At 37.7% G+C, this 23166-nt stretch overlaps 1 protein-coding gene across 13 annotated transcripts in view; it reads right to left on the bottom strand.

Moving 5' to 3' along the window:
* ATP2B2 (ATPase plasma membrane Ca2+ transporting 2) overlaps positions 1-23166 on the bottom strand; it is a 397887-nt gene that overhangs the window by 231297 nt on the left and 143424 nt on the right. Inside the window, exon 4 of one of the 13 annotated variants that reach the window (XM_085236248.1) lies at positions 19383-19501. The exons of the other annotated variants lie outside the window; for them this stretch is intronic. The gene's annotated coding sequence lies outside the window, so the exon portion shown is untranslated. The remainder of the gene's footprint in view (positions 1-19382; positions 19502-23166) is intronic. 13 annotated transcript variants of the gene reach the window in all.

The raw sequence follows: 23166 nt of genomic DNA, 5'->3' as shown, positions 1-23166 counted from the left end.
AAAACTGACCTATTAAAATTATTTAATAGTTTCAGAATCAAACGTCAGGCAGATTAGACACTAATAAGTAATAGCAGAAAATTAAAGTACAAATAAAAGTACAAATACCTGCTAATATTTAGAAAATGCATCCTTCAAGACATTGTTTAAGTCTTCATTCTTCAATATAGGCATTTTCATACATACCTCGATATTCTTACTGTAAATCTCAATAGACTGACACAGTAGCTATAGATGCAGTTTTTAAAGATGATATATCAAGAACTGAAGTTTGTATCAGCATTATTTAATATATTACTCTAGTAAAAGCAAATGATTAACATAAAATGATATAGCAGTGGAACAAGGTTCAATCATTCCCAAGAATTAAAAATATAATAAAATTTTAACAAGCTATTTAAGTAACGGCTTTCAATAGCTCAGTAAATGATACAACTAGTTATGCTTTTTCCTATAAATAAATCACACCGAGGGAATTATTCCTCTTAGGTTTGATGTTTTCTTTCCCCCGACTATAACAAGATCAGAGTCTATGTATAGCTTATTGGGTAAGGCAATCTGACCTGCTAAGCTTTGTTAAGCCGCACGTATCTGACCTGTTTGATGAGCACTCGCAATCATCCCACGCACGACGTGCTCACCCGCAGCTCCACGACGTGCCAGGGACCCGTGACCACTCGGGCTCACGCTGTGGCTGTCCCCAGGTCTTCTGTTGTCAGCCTATCCTTGCTGGAGCCACAAGGGCCAATTAAGTGACACGTAGCTCTCGAGGTTCTACAGCATGGAAAAAGGAAACTGGAGCCTGCCTGCCACATAAATTACTGCTAGCCTCCAACACCCTTCCCTGTACCACAGCCTGCAGCCTTGAGACAGTCAACCGGTTTGTGGCAGCACGGGGCTCCCAGGCAGCTCCCACTGTTCTTTCATAGGCACCCAAGAACTGGCTCCCATGGTGTGAGAGGCTTTACTGGTGCTGGCTGGCATGCATTGGGACACTCCAAAACGTTTTATCCTCGTCCCATCCTTCCACTACCTAACAGCGTTTGACAGAATGGCTGCAATGTGGCCAAACCAGAAAAGAAGTAGCAACACCACCAAATCAGTCCTTCCACTTCCACAAGATCTCTCACTAAACCCACTCCAGGAATTCAAACAACTACATGGTCAAACTTAAATCTGAAATTATCTTGATGACTGTTTGTGGTTTTCATGTGTTAGAACACCACCGTGAGTTTTTATTCACATTCATATGTAGATTTGAAACAAGTGTTCAAATTCTTCAGCAAAGGGATCCAGCGCTATCTGACATGGAGCACATGCAACAACTGTACTTAAGAGTATGCCAAAGCTTAAGAGTTATTCTGGAATGAAGCAGGCTACCTAGTGCAGAACTCCACGTGTAAACAAAAATGTTATTGTAGGAAAAAAACCTACAATATCTAACCAAAACAAAACACTCATGTGCCTCTTCTTGCTTTTTATTCGATTTAATTCCAATGACACAGAGCATTTTAGAATAAACATATCCTCACACTAATTTACCCCAGAGTAGCTGCATGTATGGGCAAGCCCTGGGCATGTCACTTTTTTTGGTTTTGCAGACCTGACAAATGCCTATACCACACAAATGCCATTGTCTTCAGTATTTTCTAAAAGGTCTTGTTCACAAGGAAGCAGAACTGAACAGGGCTCCAGTGACAAGTTAAATGGTGTCTGGCAAACCACCGGTGTGGTGGAGCAGAAATATTTGCTAGTATTTCTGTAAGTGAAATAATCCTTCAAACTATGCACTGTTATAATAATCTTTCACCAGAAACATTCATGTGCTGCAGATAACTACATTCCTAGCTAACAGAAAAGTTCTATTCCTTCAGAAAGAGAAAGAGAAGGAATATATATATATCTGTATGTGTGTACATATATATAGATATATACGCAGATATTTTAATTATCCTTCAGTTTGGCCCATAAATGGGTCAAGAAAGGATTTACAGGGGAACAAAGTACACTAGGATCTCCTCTTCCCCCCAGGGATGCTCCAGAGTGGCCAGACAACATAAGCTTGAGACCCAGAAAGGATGGACCAGAAGTACTCTCATTACTTTCAAGCTGCAGTGGAGCACATTGAGATCTAACTGACTAGTGAGCAGAGACTGGAAGACCTGAATGATCTGCTGACTAGATTTTAACTAACTGTTCTCAGGCGTAGATGTGTTGCTCTTCACTCAAAAAACATTTATAAACTAGGAATATGTTTTTCAACAGAGGAAGAAAGCAACAGCTAGTTTTGAGCACAGAGAACAGGTAACATGTTCCATATGCACAGAAAAAAGAGGATGTTGATGTCTTCTACTGTGGGCCCTTTGACAGCTCACATCACAGACAAGGCTACACAGATCACATGGAAGTGTCCCAGGATGACTATGCAGATTCAGGAGCCCAGAAATCAGGGCAATTGTTCAGTACTTGTCCTTATAGACAACAGACATTACTGCCACTCTTCCCCAGAAAGAAAACACAGCCATTTTCTCTTCCCGCAGCAAATTAATCTGCTGGATGTCTTAATGTCCAGTAACAAAGCTGTAGACCATCATCAGGAAATTCCTACAGCCTGCCTATTTGAGGCTGACATAAGTTGCCATTATTTTCATGCTCTGGCTTATGTCCTTGTCCAATGGATGTGTGACGTTCATACTAGCATCTGAATCACCAGAAACACAGAAGGAATGGGTAAAAATCAAACACCATAAATGATGAATAAATACAAATGCTTCACTGGAAGGTTAAGAAAAGAAGTACAATGTATTTAAATTGTAACTCCAAAAAGGGGGAAAAGTGGAAAAAATCTCCACGCTCATAGATGGGTCAAAGCAAGAAAAACTCCATTCTTTTCTCCTTCTCAAACATTTAAAAGGTGTTTTATGCTTGGACTGTTAAGGGTCTGATAAATTTAAGACTATTAAGGATTCATCTGCCATTTCATCTTAGTAATTTTGGAAGCATCCTGCACTATCAGATAAGCAGCTGCTACTCAAATTCTACTTAAAATAGCACTACTTCTTAGAAATTCATATATTTGGAAGGACTCATTTTTTTTGTAGACAAAGTGCCTATATTTTAACACAGTATTCTCCTACAGAGATAAACTGCATGCCATTCTGTACGTGTTGCTGACTTGCTGTCTAAGGCAGACATTCCAGTCTTCCAACTTACACAGTTATTTCCAAAAGATTAAGGAAAAAAAGAAGATAAACAATGCATATACTTGTATAACATTTTAAACATCGAAAATATATGAAAAGTTCAGATTAAGATCTATTTTTCTGGAACATGGATGCCAGTGCTCAAAGACGTTAGCTGACTTTGAGGATAAAATAAATAAATTTTGCTGTCTTCTATTGTATACTCAGCTCAATTAGGACATCTAAACATCGCATGCTCACATACCACGAAACAGTTAAACACAGATATTCCACATTAATTATATTTAATACTCCTAACTTCGATTTGTGGAGAGGAAAATTAGGTTTCCTTGGAGCTGCTGTAGCTTCCAAACATCATCTTATTTGGAAGCAACAGAAATGCTTACAGTGTTATTTTAGATAGAGTAGTGATGAGAACTCTCAGCATATTATTTATAAAATTAAATCCCACTGAGGGTTTTTTTCCCCTTGGTATTTCATTGATCCTATGTCAGGAATAATTGAAGAAAATGATATAGCTAAGAGAGAAAGTAGTACATAACAAAATACAACTCAGAATTCTGTTTTCCACATTTGAAATGTTGCAAATTTTTTAAATAGAACTTCTGTGAAATGGAAAATAAGACTTCAAGCTTTCCCAAACCACTGAGATGATATATAACAGCCCTGAATTTTAAATAATTAATTCACTAAAACAAATCTAAATGCTAAGCTCAAATATCCTCTAAAAAAGGCAATGATTCCCAAACACATTTCATGTTAGCTGAATGTCAGTCTTTGATTTTCCCTGTTTTACAAAAATCCTGGTGTCCTCTTACTTACGGATCACACACAACACACTGCGTACCCAGTGCTGGCAGCAGCCCACAGTGTCACCTGGAGCGTTTGCTTTCATTTGCCCCGGCGTTTGGTTGGCGTTTTAGCTGACGCCACTGGAGCAGCCTTTGAGAGCTCTAAATTGTTTTAGTGCTGCCCAAGAGGTTGCTCTCCAGCAACCTGATCTATCTGCCATTCAATGCACTCAGCAAAGCAAGTAACAACAACTTCAGTTCCCAAAAGTAATTTCATTTGCTTTAAAGAAAACAGACTGCACATTCACAAACTTAAATGGAAAACAAAGTCACAGTAACTGTACATGATACAGTACGGGATCAATCTGGATACCTATTACTCAAACTAATAAATATATAGCATTCTAAATCCTGCTTCCTAAGTTTGCATTGTCCAGCAACACTGGTTGTCACCAACATTGCTCTATAGCTAAGTAATTGCCCCATTCCTATGTGAAAGTCAGAAATACTCATCCCGCATCACTAGCATCATCTGAAGTCTTTTCAGTGATACTACTAGAATGCAAAGCAATCCACATAATCCAGTTGAGTTTTCAAAGAAAAATGTACAGATATCAGAATGTTCTTTTGTAATTAAAAATTTTCAGAGACATGTATTGTGTCTACCTTCTAAAATAGATGGGAAAACTTTTTCGTAACAGGTTTTCTTCCTCTTCTTCTTTGCAAGATTACAAAATTCTAATTCTTGAAAAAAAAGCTTCATTTTACATCATTTATTTTCTCCCAAATTAAACTAAAAATGAATTAAATAGAACTACACAAAAATAAATTGCAGAACTTTTGCATTTTTAAGAATCAAGATAGAATCACAGAATCATGGAATTGCTTATGTTGGAAAAGACCTTAAAGGTCATCGAGTCCAACCACTACCTAACCATGCTACCCTAACTAACATCCCTCCACTAAATCATGGCCCTGAGCACCACATCCAAACGATTTTTAAACACATTCAGGGATGGTGACTCAACCAATAACGACTGTTCCTATCCTTTCCTACTGGTCACACACAAAGTACTGATGATTCTGCTGTGCCCAAAGGGGAGGACAGTTTCCAAACTGACACTGTGAGCATCTTACAGGAAAAAACGCACAGAAGAATGAATCCAGATTACAGAGATCTACCTGAAATCTTTCAGTATGTTGTTTATAGAATGCATGGAAAAAACATAAATCATACATAGTAGAGAGATATAATGACATTAAAGTAATAATCTACACCACAATATTTACTCGATCCAGTTTTTGGGTGCTATGTTTTTGTGAAGGTAAAAATTATAATTACCACAAACAAAAGGACAGACATCCTGAGTTTTTCTATCCCTGACAGCACCAATCAAATACAACCAGTGAGTTGTGCAGCACTTGTCCTCTTGGAATTCATCAAGAGCAACTCAAAGATTTACCAGTGGACATATATAACACAGTGTCAATTTTAATAGATCTTTATAAAGATGTAGTGGTAACTAATAGTTGTTCCAATGTCTTTAAAAAACAAACAAACAAAAAAAAAAAACCAGCTTGAGATTTCAAAATGGTAGAAAGACAAAGTATCAACTGCTCCGACTAACCTCAAACCAACAGTCAATCTTCTGTGGATACAGAGCAAATGATCTGATATCCAACACTTCTCAGATTCAAATCCTTCGCTCCCTACCTCACTCACTACACCCTTCATCTGGAAATAACCATTTCCACATTTATAAACTCTAATTTGATCCTGTGGAGATCTCTCTCAGATCTCCTACACTCTCCTTACATAAAATGTTGCCTCTCTCTCCATCACCACACAATCATCTCAAACTTAACAAGACTACAGAGATGTATATTTAGCAGTAAAAGAATGAAAGTTAGCACAGCTTATGTTCAGTTATATCATCTTAAAAAATCCTTAAGTGAAGTACTGAGCAATTAATTTGTGCTAAACTTCAGTCAGTCTCAATTACATTACTCTAGCCAGATATTTAAATCTAGGTTTGACACTTCTACCTAAAAGCAATTTATATGTCCTCAAGAAAAGCCCTTCATCCACCCAACAACCCTGCTGCTTGCACTTCTGGTCCCAAACTGCTGACCATCAAGCTTTCCAACCTGGACAATGCTTCCACATCTGACCTCTGTTCTACTCCTCACATTGAAGCTACTGAAAAGATTTTTTTGGTAAATATTACCTCAAAGGGCTTCTTCTCCTTCCTACACCAGCTGAGGTGCTCCTGAGATCCACAGCTACACTTGCACATCTGCTTTAAATTCTTAACTGAACCTAAATAGGGATTCATGCTGTTCAACAGTTTGGGGTGCTGGAAGCAGTTAACAGCTTCATGTAGAAAGCTTCCCAATCTGGGTGCACAGGCAGCTTATGGCTGCAGTAAACTTAGCCAAAGCCACAATAGGCAATTTAGAATCCCAGACTAATAATCTACTGAAGAAAGGAACGCGCAATATTTCCAACAGTTCCTTACAGTGCCTATAGTGAAAGAAGAGATTTTAGATAGGAAGATGACCTAATGTTTAACAGCATTAGCTCAGGACTAGGAAAACTGATCTCAAATTTCAGCATCCAACATAGATTCTCCCTGTAACCTTGACCAAGTGATTTAGTTTCACCGTGTCTGTTCCCTTTTTCTGCATATGATAGATTATCTCCCAAATGTACAGCGAGGACAAACAGAAGGCTGCTAAATAATCAATCTTTCAATAGTTAAAATATTTCATAGACAGATTAAATCTACAGCATAAATATAAAATTCATATTAAGTAGACAAACCATTTAAAAAACTGTATTACACTCTATTGCACTGCAGCAAAAATTCAGGGGTGTAAACTCTTATTTTGTGCTTTCTCAAACGTAACCACATTGAGGTGAGAAAGACTACAGGCCTTTTTCACTGAGTTCTTAGAAACACTGAACCTCATTCTCTTATTTTCATAGAAGTGAGAAGTCTCAAAACTGTTCAAGAGGCTTCATCCCATTTTTATTAACATACATTCAGGCCAATTTTCAAGACATAAATTTTTCAGTTACTGACACAGCTAGCTCTGTATGAAACAACTCGAAACAACTACTTTTCTTACCTTCCCATATTCCTTTCTCCTTGAATCAAAATGACCCCTATTAATTTAATTCCACTTTCTAATCCATTCTGTTCAGATATAAAAAAGAATAATAACTCAATACTCAAATTTCAAGTAGCATCTCTTCAAACAGAAAATCTCTCCAGAATGCATGCAGTTCTTGTGTTCCGTGAACACGGAATCACATCAAGAGCACCTCCTCAAAACCCTCCACATGTACTGTGCTTCTGAATGCTTGTGAAACTCCAGAAGCTCCAGCTTTAGGGCTTTTGTTGAGGATTGGTTTTTTTTGTTTCTTTTTCAGTTGTTTCTTTCTTCAGCTATAAGCATGCACTGATCTGAAGAGCTTATTTTACCTATATGGCCACTATTTAAACATGAAAACCATAGTGAAGAGTAGCATCCCTGCTTTCTGAAGAGAAGGACTTCCAAACTTACTGGTTCATGCACTCTTGACGGTAGCAAGATCTCACCCTCTGCACCAGCACAGAGTGATATTCTCTACAACCCCAGACTGGTAGTGCAATGCCCTCACCTCTGCCCACTGCCCCGCCATGCAGGTTCACCCACCCACCTGCCCACAGCCAACACAGGCAGCACCAGGGCCCCATGTGAGCTGCTATCATGGAACTGTGATGAGGCTGGCTGCAGAGAGAGCAGCTTCCTTGCAACAGCAGCAAATCAGGCCAACCCGCCACAGAGAGGAACAGCCTGCAGGAAGACATTTAATCTGTGCAGACAGAACTGGGAGCTGCCATTTCTGCACACTTCTTTGAAGTGCACCACTAGTGACGTTAGTACCACAGTTTAGAATCCTCTGCTCCATAAACATAAAACTCCCCCAGAAAAGATGAGTAACAGACCTATTAAACATTTTGAACTGAAACAACATAGAATACACTGTAATGCCAGTACCCAGACTGCTGCTTTCATCACATTTCTCTACAGAGCTCAGAACTTGCAGTCGAAGGTACATGGCCTTTTATTGGTTAAGACAGGTATCCTGATACAGAATCCTTCAGCTCTGCTCGAAGACTCTGCTAAGACTCTGCTTAAAGACAGACAAAGATAGAAGCAAGGAATTATCATCTCTGTTCTTTGTTCCAAAGGAACGCTAAACAGGAAGGAGAAGAAAATGTAAAAGCCTTTGTAATTGTTTTAGTGCAGATTTCAAGAGAAACATCTAGATTTCAGGAGAAACATCTAGACCGTGAACTCAGCCTACTGTGGTTGGAAACCCCGAAAATTGGCAAACAGGGCATGGAAGAGTACCCTCTCCCCCAGGGGCAATACATATTTCCTAGCAGCTTGATCTATTTCATCCTCACAAAGAAAATTTAGATTAGAGAAAGTTGATAATCTCTCTTCCACAAAAACGCAAACATTGCTAGATAAAAGTGCAGGTTGCTTGGGATGTTTTTATTAACTTTTTTTTCTTGAACAATATTCTTCCTTTGATTGCACAGGCACTGCACAAGAGAATGTGATATCCACCAAGAAAAAATTCTATTTCCCTTTTTGCTTCAGTTAACCTCTGCAGTGTTGTTTCTTCCAGGCAGTCCTGCCTGGTAAGAGACAACAAACTTGTGCTCATATAACAGAGGTATGAGTGGTTATTGCTAGGTGATCATCAAATAAATGATAAACAATCTAATTAGCCAACTCTTCCCATAGGAACAGGAACAGCACGGAAATAAGAAAAAAAAAAAGTATTCTGGTTCAAGGTCCCTTTTTATTTGGATATGGCTTCATTGATACTTTGATTGCACTTTTTACTTCCTGCACCTATGGCAGAGAAAGAATATATCTCTGTTTTTTCGCAGAGCAGTGAGTCTGCAACTCCTATTTCCTTAAGAAGCCACTTGGTAGTGCACAGTGAGGGCTTGAAAGACTTATGGCCCCGTTCAGCTCTGACCCACGATGCTAAACCGACTGACGTCAGGTGAAATTAGGTCAGCATGAAAGTGCTAGTGAAGGAGAAGAAAATCCTGTATCTTGTTACTCTCCTTGAAACAGCAACCACACATCAGGGGCATTATTTTCCATCTTCCATCCTGTATGGTTGTGGTAATTTGGATTTTCTTCAACTCAGCTGAGCAAGTGTGGGGGAAGAGGAGGAGGAGGAGAAGGTACTAATCTCTCTAGAAAGCAGCACTTGATACCAAGTGTGTAGGTGATAATGACTACTTCTAGGGAGCTGACATAATACCAAGCATTTACAGTATAGTGAAACTTTACTGTAATAGGAATGAAGGTCCAATGAAGCGATTAATTCATGATTTTTATCCTATCACACCACAAGAGAGCCACAATATAATTAACTCTGAAGTGACTCTACAGCTGTTCACACAACCATAGTGAGAAATGGCATCATCCCAGTCTGACGACCAGGAAACAGAAAAGAAGGTATATTTCATCTATCTTCAATTCTCCAAGACTGAAAATTTCAGCTATTAGAAATAGAATGAAAGAACATAAAAAACACACAAGAAACAAATTTTAAATGAATTACAACAATATCAACACTCTCCAGCTCCCCACAAGTCTTCTACACAATTACGATAAAGCCATCCTAACAGGGAAAGAAAGCTGCAGTAGCTTTATTTACACACAAACAGTTGTGCAGCTATAAACATAGCTCACACGCATATGAAATATGGAGAAACCATCAACATAGCTATGACTACACTTTATGTCTCCACTTCAAATGACAATTCTCTTTCACCTTTATACACATGCACTAAACTCACTACTTTGGCCATCCCTACTCTCAATACACTAAAAAACATCCCAGGATTTTTGCTTTTTGTGTTTTGTTTTTTGTTTTTTGTTGTTTTTTTTTTAAGTCTGGACCAAAACATATTTGCACAAAGTGTGCCTACGCTATACTACAAAACTAAACATTAACTAGGAGCATGCAACTTTGTACAGCCTACCATAAATGCCATTCATGGTGCAGCAACACTAACTGAACCATGTCCTCTTTTGAAATCTACAAATGTTTGCTGGAGAACTGTATGTTTCACCATAGCAAATCTCAGCTTAAGGTTTGCCAAGTAAAAATACTAATGCAAAGCTCTTTGCTAAAGCATGACTTGTTTGAGGTAGAAATTTCCTGTGATCCTGCTTATTTTACTGTTCAAATATTGTTTTTTTCCCAGGGTACTGGCCTCCATTCTTTACTCTCAACTTGGATGTCTAAATTTTTATTGTACTACTGAGTTATTTGGCACATGAAGAATGAGGTTAAGTAGTAAATGATTACCTTATCTTCACAAGATGAATTAGGCCTAGGCACAAAGGTGCCAAAAGTAATTATCGTATTAGATGTGGCCACATAAGAATCACAAAGTTAACCTCTGCACAACTACTATGCACAGAGCTGCACAGTTGCTGGTTTCATCAAGTTTTGGGCACTCAGATTTCTCATACGTAAGTAACAAATAAAGCTTGTCATCCACGTTCACATCTTTGAGAAAGCCACATAGCTCATTTATCCATGAACAGTCTCATGATGCAAAATCTATGTGGATTTTTGTTCCAATTTTATTTTTCTCCTAGGATACAGGTTCCACAGGTTCCTTATGATGCTGTTTTACAACACAAACCATAAAGTATTTCAGTTCTGAGGTTAAGTTGCTTTACTTGGCAAACTTGCTGAAGAGTGGAGTACAGCCAAGCAGATCTAACAAGTGCCTGCTGTCAGGGAACAGCGCACATCTCCCTTTGTGCCTTCATCAGGCTTTCTGCTTCCCATGCTTAACCACTGGGGCCTGCTCTGACCTCAGTGAGTGACACTTCAGAGAGCTGGATCTGTTAAATATTTATTTCAAGCCTGCCCATATCCCATTAAAAAATATTTCTGCTCTTTTTTTTTTTTTTAATCCCTAGAAAGCTCACCATAGGGTTAAATGCAAGGAAGAGGCATCAGGGAGAAAGAGGATTCACTTTCTAATTTCGTCTCCATATATTTTTTCAAGGATCTTAATTTTAACTCTAGGATGTTATAAGATTTTTCTTTTAGATCAAATGGAGTTAAAAGGGCATTAAGCACAGAACATCTATAAGGTATCAAAACCAAATGTTAAAATTACATACAATCTAACGGTATGTTTGCTGTCCCTGAAAAGAATGGAGCAAATCCACTCCAAGTAGTTAAACAAACAAACAAAACAAAACCAAAACAAACAAACAAACAAAAACCAAAACAAAACCAAAACCAAAAAAACCCTGAAACTTCTGATCCTGTTTTTTTGTTTTTGTTTGTTTGTTGTTTTTTTTACTTTGGATAGGCTATTGAGGAACAGATCTTCAGGCCCCCAGTGTCCCAGCACTTTCCATCCAATCTCAGTCAGGTCTATGTGGCTCATAGGCTCCATCCATCCCAGAGTTGAGGCTTCCTTGCAGCCTACACCCATCAGATTATTTGTAGAGCTCATGTGCCCCCTAAAAAAGAACTCATAGCAGCTCAACGCTGAGTGCAAGGCAGGACTGAGAGCATGACTGAATCAGACTTGAAACCAGAAAGGCTTTTACATCAGCTGGTGCTGAGATGGAGCAGCAGCCTGATGGACATGCTCTTGCCCACATCAATCCCACCAAGCCTTACAGACATGACAAGGTAAATAATTATCTTCCCACAAGGAGGTAATTATTCTATTGACAGTGATTCTTAACTGACCACAATACCTCTCCAAATTCAAGCTATTATACTGAACTGTAATGTCCCAGTGGAGAACATCTACGTGGAATGCACATTTACCATGAAACATCAAACAAATCACTTCAGCCCAGAAACTCTGTGGTTTGCACAGGTGACAAAAAGTAAATTTACTGTGTTTCTCAGAAGTTACAGATCTGTTTTCTGGTCAGTTATTTGGCAAATAGTATCTCAGTATCTTTTATTTAGTACTACTAATGAAGCCATAGGCTTCCAGTCATTATTAATATTTCTTCTCAACACCGTGTGTTTTGTACCATGTGTTTATAAGCACTGTTTAGATTGGTTTAAAAAAGAAAGAAGAAAAATAAAAATTAGGTCGGTTGCAAACAATGCCATGGTTCCTAACAAGGCTGCAAAACTGTTAAAAAGGTTGCCTGAATCCTATTCCAAACAATCCAAATTTGAAATTGCTACATTAATATCAGTGATAGGGAAACATTTTCCCAAAAGCCAAAGAAATGCCCACCGATGTTTACAAACCTAAGCAGTTAAACAGCAGCATGGTTATTACATAGTGGGGAGCTGAAGTGGCTGCTTTGGAAGGAGCAGGCTGCCCTGGTTTTGACCGTCCCTGCCCACAATTTCATCCCACAGCCCTGCAGCAGCAAGGCTCTTCATCTGGGGCAAGGCAAAGCAGGAGGCTGACATCTGCAGATCGTGGGTCTGCTCTTGTGACTAGCTCATTCTGTGGCCAACTCCCGGTGTGCCTTGCAGCCAGGCAACATCACCTTTCCTTGAAACCTGCTTTGCTCTGCTTCTGCAGAGCGGGGACAAAGTTTTCTCAGATCTCCCAGTTTCCTCCCTTGTGCAGGAGGAACACAAGAACTGCTCTAAGCAAGGGTAGGAAGAATGTGGATGAGCTTTCAAAGTTTCTCCTGCATCTGAGTTGGGATTGTTCAAAGATAACTGCTTTAAACTAAATTAAAGAATACCATGTATATATGCATGTATCACAAAATACAAGACTGAGTAACAATACTAAAATTTATCTGTCATTTTTCAAGGCCATAATCAACAGAGAGCAACTCTGGAAAATTAGTAGGTGACAAAGACAGAATAAGTAAGTAAATCAATGGCTAACTACTACTTTCTAGGAAAATATGCCTTTCTTTAGAAGAAACTTTGCTTTTAAGATATCTTTTCAGCAGGAAACAAGGTCACCAATAACCTTGCACTAAAAAACCAGTAGTAAGTACAACCTGATGTAGCAGAAAAAAAGGAAACTTGCTAGTTTTTTTTCCCATTATCACCCAATAAAATAATGGAGCCTCATAAAGGCTTTCTTATACCACATTCATCTGAGTGCATTTCCTGATCTGCATCTTACATTTTAAAAATATTTCCTATTTGTCCATTGACTCAAATGAATGTCCTCTAATCCTTTCCAGGTACAAGACTGAAATCAAAAGAAAAATGCAACTTCTACAGAGTCCCAAACAGTCTTTCTAAAGTGCTCTGTGCTAACATACAGATTTCAACAACACTTAGAAAATTTCTGACCTCTTGCTCTTTCAAATCAGCTGCACTAAAAGATACAGGTCATTTTGCAACAGGAGTTCTCTCCATAAAACACTCTGCATAAAACATTAAGAAATTCTTCTAAGATATCCTTCTTTTGTTTTTGAATATGAATTAAAAAGCTATTTTAGAAAAAGACAAAAATTACAAAAATGGAATTTCAAAGAACTATTGGAAAGAGCTGTTAAATGCTAGATTTCTGAGTTACTCAAAGCCTTCAAGTGATGTTGTGGTCAATAATAATATTGTCTTAGCATTCAAAATTCACAGAGCAACATAAATCCTGCACCAAACAATCTACAGCCTACTTTATAGCAGAAGCTAAGAAGTTTATTATATATATATATATATATATATATATATATATATATAATTAATGGCTAAAAAACACCAGAATATTTGCATGCTTTCTACATGGAGAAAAACACTGAGAACTCCTGGCACAAATCTTTTTTCTTCAAATTAAGTTACTTTGGTTAGTTATCTTCAGTGTGATGGGGAATTAAGAAGTATGGTATTTAATCACTGAATCGTAGAATTGTTTGACTTAGAAGGGACCCTTAAGGGTCACCTAGTCCAGCCCCACGCCATGTACAGGAACACCTGTCTGCCTTGAATGGAAAGAGCAGCCTTTGCAGATCCAGCTACTCTCCGTCACCATTCACCGTGGTATCTCCAATTCCACCTGCAATGCAGTGACTTCAAGGTGTCTTTACAGCTTATTTTACATACTGCTTCCACTGGGAAACAGATTATTTAATTTTCTTAACAAAGTCTACTGGGCATTTGTGTAAATTGCATTTTAAATCAAGAAATAAAAAGCTGCAAGATTGTAAAAAGCACAGGAACAACATGGAGACTTGTTTTTTTCTAAATCCAAACCTTCTTTCACCCATTTAGACTGCACGTATGTATCAGCATTCCAGACACAGGAGCACACAGAGTATATCAGTCACTTTCTCAGCACAAAGAAAAAGAGTTATTCGCTTCCCTCTCTCTTTGTTCACCTTTAAATATTTTGTCAGAATACATATTTACTACAACAAATATGTCTTGAATGGAAGAACAACTGTGAAAAGAACTGGAATACAAAAAGTACTAAAGGAAGTACTTATGACAATATTTCTGCACAGAATTGGAGCTACCATCTGTTCACAAAAAAGTGAATATTCATAACTGACTGGTCAAACTGTGCAAATGCATTTACTTCATGTATTTCACCAGGACTTTTGCCTGAATTGAATAGTATCCACAGACTATAGAGTTCTAGAGAGATTAAACTAAACCCTTAATATATAATGTTCATAGTCTGAATGAAAAAGCCTATGAACTGCTTACTGAAATAATATTTTTTGTACATCACTTCTTTCTGCATTGAGAAATTTGGATTATTTCTTGCTAACCAATGAGGAACAAAATCCAATGAAATAGAAGTTTCATTAAATCCATTTTTCATTCCAAGCTGATATAAACTTTTATTTTTTTTAACATGCCACTTTATTTTTAATACACATCAACGGAAAAACACATCTTAGTTTTAGCGTTCATGCGTTCATGTATTTTAGGAATATCTATTATCATCACCATACTTTAATTTCATTGTGACATTGAAGTTTTACACACAACTTCAATTTGCAGATAGTGCATGCAGTAACAAAAAGGACTGTTAACCAGTGCTTTCCTTGAAAAGGCCCATTTTCTAATAAGTCCAGTTTTTCTGATTGACTTCTCAGGAATCTCAGCACCATAAAGCCCTCCTCCATGAACACAAAGGAAGAATCTGTCTTTTTCCTTACTTTTTTTTCCCCACTTATTCCCGCCCCAAAAGCATGAGAACATAAGCAGATCTTATCTCCTGCCTCGTTGCATTATCTTTATTTTTGTTTTAGTAGGTTTAGAATGTTTTATCTTCAGACATGACAAACATCTGAGGCTTAAAGGCAAGGGTGAGTTCTGACACAATCCACAGCATTTCCTCCATTCCACGGTTAGCTGATCACCACTCACACTCCTGAGCTCTCTCCTCATTTTTTCCTACTGTATGTTCAAAGTGTGCTCTTCCTAAATAAATCCAAATGACAGACCCCTGATCAAGTTTTATGGATTTTCATTTAAATAGATAGGTGGAGGAGGTATATAAACTAGCATTTTCCCATCCGTTTTATGTAAAGCTGTATCTAAGATGATGTGTGCACCACCAAAATAGCAGTTCAAAATGAATCATCCATAGCAGTTTCCAACTTCTTGTAAAAAGGATCAAACTGCCAGTGCAAAAAGTTTGGAAATGCCTTATAACAAGACAGCATTACGTAAACACAAAACAACTTAAAAATAGATATTTAAGTTATTCTTTTTTTAATGTATAGTATGAACATTACCTATTTTATTCAAATTTGAAAATAGAATGAATGAAAGCCTTGTAGCACACAAAGTTTAGGAAGAAAAAAGCAAGTGCTACCACAAGGGTCAAGACTTACGCAGCAAATCACAGGATTAAAATGAGACTCCAGATGGAAGACAACTAGAGCTTTTCTTAAGCAAGTTTTCAATCTTACTAGATCTCAGCTGCTGATGAACTACACAAGTGCACAAATGAACAGGCACATAAACGCCCATGTGTATTCACATGTATGCATGTGCGGGGAAAAAACAAGGAAGAAGCATAGTTCACTTTACGTGCTCAATGTTCTAAATGTTTCTCATCATTTCAGAGAATGTTCCATTTCTGCCATTCTTTCACTTACAAATTGCAATAAAATGATTCTTTAGGCTTGCAGGGCTTTTTTTTTTTTTTTTTTTTTTTTTTTTTTTTTTTTTTTTGTCTCTCCTTTCTCCTTTTCCTTAACTTTTCATTTTACTGGTATATATTTTCTCAAAATTAATTCAAATTCCACAAAGCCACGATGGCGAGTTCTCTTATCCTTACTAATCTTAACTATTGCAATCTCCTTCACTTTAGCTTTTGCAAATCTCAATTTGCTATTCCTTAATTCTGTACTAAAATGCTCAGTAAAACAATTGTGCTTGCAGCATCCTTCTTTTCTTCTTTTTTTCCCTCCTATTTGTTTTTTCCCCACAATTGCATAAAATGACCAGTCAATGCAAGACTCTTCCATGACCATTAACCTGGACATACGCATGCCTTCTTCTGCAGTGATGTCCTTAACTGCTCGTTTAGCACGGTTTTCAGCAACCACAAGTTGTTCTCTTTTTGCTTAAAGACAACACCACTAACGTACACAATCCACAACCAAACTTTATTAAATCTCTCTTCAAATTTCTGGTTCTCTGGTGACCACTGATGAGCCACTCAGGATTATCATAAACCCTGATTCAAATGCAACCACAGCCCCAGAAAGTCTATTGTGAACTGGTTACAGGAACAAGAAGTTCCCTTCCTACTCCAAGTCCTTCCATAAGGAAAGGATCTGCTATTAACCCTTGACAGAAACTGGATATAATTATTTGCTTATTTTCAGAAATAGGATTTAGAGAAAAGCTGATGAGAAAAATGAAGATCCAGCACCACCCACAATCACACCACCTTGCAAAGCTTTATTTTTATTTCATCCATAAAGCACACTGACAAGTAAAAATGTGTGCACGCTAGAAGAAGTAAGGGAGGAAACAGAAGAAAGAGTTTAGTTGTTGAAAGTTACGTCCGTGCCCATTGGGCACAGATTTCATTTCCATTTCAGTGCAGTTTCTCAAGCAAGGCTGACAGAAACCTTTACAGTAGTGAATCATGCTACTCCAGCAAGGCTGTGTGCCATGTCTCTGGGGACCTGTGGGATGGTGGGAAAAGGAAGAATTTCTCAGAATGAGGTTTGACCAAAAAAAAAAAAAAAAAAAAAAAAAATATTAAAAGCAAGGGAGTAGCCCCAGCTCCCGGGAGTGAGGCTGAAAGTAACAAATATTACAGGGAGAAGAAGAGGCCCTTCTATCAAGGTCATTCTTACAGCCTTTTGAATACTGCTAAGGACTCTTCCAGAAATACCTAGCAGAAGCAGTTTATAATGTCTATATGGACTCATCTCCCTTCAAGTTATAATTTATATCCCAGGGGCTAAGGTCTGATTAGAAGGATTAAGAAAGAAAATAAAGAACAAACAGAAATTATTCTTTGTTCTCTTTGTGGTTTGTTTTAAATAGCATTACTTGCCAGTAACCTCACTGACAAGTATCAGTTGAATTACTGCATGTCAGACAGCAGCAGTTTTACCTATGGTACCAGCCCATCTCCTTTACATTGCTCATGCCAGCGGCTGCAGCAGAATTCAGCACAGAGAATCCAAACCAATTCTTCTCTCTCCTCCTACAGTTTTCAAGCTATACATCTGCTGTTGCTAAGTTCTTTTTTTTTGATGCTGGAAATCCAGTACAATTGACAAGTGCCTCCCATATATACATATGCTTCTTCTTATCACACTGATATGGTCTTAATCCTTTTTCCAGATGATACTGATGAAGAAACTAGTAGATAGAGATGAGGTGCTGAGAAAGCTGACCCTGTGATACAAACACAGTTCTATTTTTAAACTGGAGGTGGAAAAAATTATTTAAAGGACAACAGTAAAATAAATATTTGCATTTACGAGCCAACGCTAGTGCAATTGATGGTTCTCTTCTGATCTGGGCACAGTAGTCCATTTCTATGAAAATTTAACAAGTAGAGGTAAACATCTGCTTACATTCTTCTTAAAAAATCTCTAAGGTTCTAAATAAAATGGTGCAGAAAATGACATTAAGGAAATGTTTATCATATTCTGAATAAAAAGCTGTAATCTCTTCTAAATTCCACCTCCATTCAGATAAATCACTTTGAACTGCGCCTCAGCATTTGCAGTGCTCTTTCATTTCCAGGGAATTAAAAAATACATGAAAAAAGTTTTCCAACACATTCTCTTGCACTTCACTTCATACCAGCTCAGTGCTGGTACCAGGATCTGGCACAGAGCGATTTGGGCCGAGGTAAAATCAGCTAGAGGCAGCAATTTGCACAGCTATCAGCTGATTAAGCTTTGCAGGACACGCAAATGATATGTAGATATTCCATAGCAGCTAATCAAAACTAAAACTTGAGTAAGCAGCAAAAAGCTCATAATGAAGAAATACATTCCACCACAGGTGGCAGGAAATTGCAGCTTCTGATAACAAGTGTTACAGGGCTCAAGCAAAGAAAGAAAATTAATATAAGCACAAAGGAGAAGTAGTGATAGGACCAAAAAAAAAAAAAAAACCCTCCTCAAAGCACTCTCCAAAAATCTTTCACAAGAATCAAGGAAAAGCAATAAGTCATAAGCTCGCATTTCTGTAAGACCTTGCATGGAAACATACTCTTAAATATTTTTAAGCTTAAGTAGCTGGCTGCAGACCGTGTGTAGCTTGCATACATAAAAAGCAAAGCATCACTTCACTCAGTACTGAAGCACTGACATCTGCAGAGGAAGATTACTGAGAAATCTCAAACCAGGCCTAAGAATAAGTCACTTGGCCCACTGGAACACGCAGTGCCAAGAACGCGATTGAGAACCCTGAGGTATAAAGCGTGTACCTCAGGGTGCTGCAGAGGCTCGAGGAGCCCGACACAGGGAAGCATGGCCCTGCTGCCCACCCAGTCCTTCTGCTTTCTGCCACCTCGGGCAAAGAGACGTGGGAAGTGCAGTGGATTACACAAGCCTGCAAAAATTGGCCAGGTCCAAAAAGCCATTCAAGAATGACAGTAGTATTACTGGCTTTGATGAACTCTCCAGGGGAAAAATTGATAGGATTTCAATAGAAGATGATTAGATCAGACTGAAAGCAAGTTGAGAATTTTTCTACTTTGCACAAGTGAATGAAGTGAATGGAACTCTATCAGCCATGTATAATAGCAGGCAAAACACACACTTAAAATTTGAAGCAGATTAACAAGATACACCAGCAAATACACATTCTAATAATAACAAGAAATAAGTGAACTGTGGTTTTGTTTAAAAAGAGCTAAGCCTAACCTCAACCAGGAGCTAAACTTACGGGCTGACAAAGAGCACCAAAATCACTGAGGAGAAACTCCTGTGCCTTAAGAAAACCGGCTGGAGGTGCGAGGGGGCTGGATTCCTGTCTGTGGGATGCATTCACTTGGCAGTTTCTCCCTGAAAAAGGGAAATTTAACACAGGAATCAGTGAGAAAGCGGACGAATCGGCAAAGTAGGCTCAGGCAGGGTCATGAAAGGAAACATTCGCTCTGCTGTAAGATCAAAAGAATTAAAAAATGCAAAAAGGATTTTTACCTTCAGAAAGGCATTTACCCTGCCTTTAAGGAGTAAGTGTAGTATGTTATATGTGTCAAGCAGGATTTGGCACATAGCATTTGAAACAGTGAATAAAGACAAACGTTAACACATCTCCTTTGTGACATTTCGTTTCTACGTATTAGCATTTGAATTGTACTCAGCGCTCTGTGGTGTCACATTAAGGAAATACGTTTGAATGCTTTGTATAGAAGGGAAACGAGTACAAAGCATTAACCTGGGCTCTGAGAGCTCTAGAGAGAGACAGAAGTCAGTGGAAATCTAGTAATACAGTTAGAAAATCTGCAGATGAAAAAGTCTGCCAAGAAAAAAAAAAAATCTAAAGCAACAAATAGCAGACGTGAATTGCACTTTTTTATATATCGACGGTGTCTGTTAAATGACTGCAAGCCATTTCTCGGTATTAGCAACCACTGCTTCCAGGTCAGCACAGAACCCGGCCATCTGCAGCTCCTCTCCAGAGGACGCTGTGTTTACCCAGAGAAGGAAGATGTGTGGGTAAGTGACCCCAACCCCTGCAAGGTTTACTGAGCAGAAGCCCTGTGACAGAACTAGAAACTTTCTTCTACCTCTCACTGAATATAGTTATGTTGCAATTATCACTACAGACCTCTCAAAATAACAGATTTGAAATAAAGTGTTGATGGTATGATTATAAAATGTAATTGACTTAAAATAATAGGAAAAACATATTTAAAGGAGATCAGGTTTCCAGAGTTTGGGAGAGAGTTCAAATACATGCACACATAGTGGCATTTTTAATCTAGCTGTACAACAAAGTAAGATAACTGTGGAGGTGTTTGCAGATAAGAAACGCTCTACTTTTGCACATTCTGAATCAATGACACCACACAGGCATCTAAAAAAATGAAAGAAAATAGAATATATTCCTCTTCCGTTAAAAACACAGGATGTGCTCCCAGGAAAAGTAACACAGAAACAGATGGACGGGACTATCTGACATCAAACCTAAGAAACTAATTTTGTTGGCACATATATGATCACTAAGGGTGAGATGACGTACAATTTGTGTCCATCACAGCCATGCTGAATACAATAAAATAAGACTAGAAATAACATGTTTTGATGTTATTTTCCTCCAATGTAGATAGAATAAGTTACAAAAGCAAAAGATCATGATAATTTCTTGAACAGCCAAGGGTATCATTCACTTCTCCAGTGCCCATAGAGAGAAATGCAGGCGTGGCTGCAGCTGATGCTGAAGATGAAGCCATTTCTCCAGTTTCTTCATTCTCAATTATAACTGGCAGTTAATTTCTAATAAGTATAGAAACAACACAGCAGCCTAAAACATCTCCCTTAATGAACAATAAAACCGTATGTGATTTCATATTGGGAATATGTTTTCAGAGAGGACAACAGCAGCAATCACCTTTGTGACTTTAATGAAAAAGAAATAATCCTTAGGAATTTGTGGCCTCACCAGACAAAATCTCCCACACAAATTAGCACTGCCTTCCAGTCAAGGCTATTGGAATCTTCTACTGACACTTAGCACACCCATAACAGGTGCCACGTATACATTCATCAGTGGAAACAAACCTTTACGGAAATGCAATCTCAGTTCCAGCTATGAGGAAGTTTAACAATAGTCAAATCCAAGTATTGTTAGATTTAAACCCATTGGCTCTCCAAAAGTGTTATTTAAGAGGCTTAAGACAAAGCATTTGTTAGGAATATTTTTGGTCTTTTATTATTCTTAACTACAGAAGCACAATGCTTTGTGTGATTGTGCATGGCTGCTTGCCTTCCACAACATAATTGAAAACTATTGTATATAGTAATGTATAAATTGTTTGTAATATATACAATATAATATGTGTGCGCATAAAATATTGTAAAGAAAAACAAAATTGAAGGGCTTTTTTTTTTTTTTCCTAAAGAAATAAAGAAAATCCTCATGAGGAAGACCTAATTTAAGTATCTGACCAGCTAGGAAAGTTCCCCAGCTAGTAAATCTGTCTTATCTTTTTAGTCTGTTACAGACATTTTAATTATCTGACACTCAAGGATTGCAGATTATCTGTTTTACAAGTTTTCAAAAACAGTATAGCTTCAATCTCTAGGATTTTGAAAGACCAGCACAATATTTGGTCTGCACAGCTTACAGCACCCACTAAAATCCTTCATTGAATCCAACAGAAATGATGTCAGTAAAATGCAACGCTTAAAAGACCACGCTGACTGAATAACATTACAACTGCCATTGCATTATGACTGTATTTTCGCTCTGATTGTCAGTTAAAGAGCCCATCAATGAACATTTACATGTATGCGAGAACTACATATCCACACTACCATCCCAGCAGCAATTCAACTGGAAATTTGAGACGAATGAGTGAACCCTAAATAATTTGTATCCATATAAACATTACAATTTTGATTAAAGTTGTTCAAGTAACAGTTTGCATCATACTGCAATTCTTGTAAGTTTTGTCACAGAAGTTATTTTCAGCTTTTTTAATCTACAGTATAAAAGCAAATAAATAATCCATCTGAAGCTAGCTTTTATGCAGCACTTTGCAGCACTTATACAGATCTTAAGCACTATGCTATGGAAAACTTCCACAATCACTTATAGAAAACTTCAAAAGCCCCTTTTTTTCCATGCTGCTGTTATTCATGTCTTTGTGTTTTCATAAATCAAACTTTAAATCCCCTTCTGCACATCCCTTAGTGGAGGAAGTGCTCTGAAGACAGAGAAAGATACTCAGAACTACAGCAGGATAGCGAGACGCGGTATTCTAAGTTTCCTACATTTACGTATTAGAAAAAGAGCAAATGTGATCCTCTTTTTTTCTCCTTGCAACATGCTTATCAATCTCACTGCCACACTGGAAATATATTTACTGTAGTCATAAAGCAAATTTGTTCAGACATCTTGTAATCATCAACACTGAAATTCATCTTATATTTTGCTGTATAAAACTCTTATTTAGGAGTAAATGCTTATTATTTTTTCTTTAATCATTCTACTATTTCATAAGCCAAGAGTTCATTAAGTAGATAGCAAGTGCTATTTCCCTTTTCTAAGGGAAAATACTCAAATTATTATATTTTCCCTTCTTGGTTACAAAGCCTAGAAGTATTAATACTGCAGATTGTGTGCTTACAATACTACTTACAATACGTTTCAACCATTTATTCAATGGTTCAACAGAAAGTCAGACAGAATAAACACCTGCCTTCTCCTTTCACTCAGAAAATCATGGAACTTTTATCCATTGAGAGCAAGCTGGGCAACTTCATTTTAACGTGTTTATAAAGCTCATCTAACCCACACTACCTGACTTTCATTTATGTCTTCTACTGTTTGAATTATTGACTATGAGGCCAACACTTTACGTGTGTAATTTTCTTTTGCAGTTAAGAAGATGCATTTTTATAAAGAATGAAATTTTCAGTGTGGAAAAATATCGTCGAAATTAAGAGAGAAACCATCACTTAATACAAAGTCTTGGGGTGCTGGGAGAGAAATGGGGAGG

This window comes from Meleagris gallopavo, chromosome 14 (genome assembly GCF_905368555.1).
Source record: "Meleagris gallopavo chromosome 14, MGAL_WU_HG_1.1, whole genome shotgun sequence".
Taxonomy (NCBI): Eukaryota; Metazoa; Chordata; class Aves; order Galliformes; family Phasianidae; genus Meleagris; species Meleagris gallopavo.
Note: the sequence above shows the minus strand (reverse complement) of the source record. Positions and strands in the feature narration are given on the sequence as shown.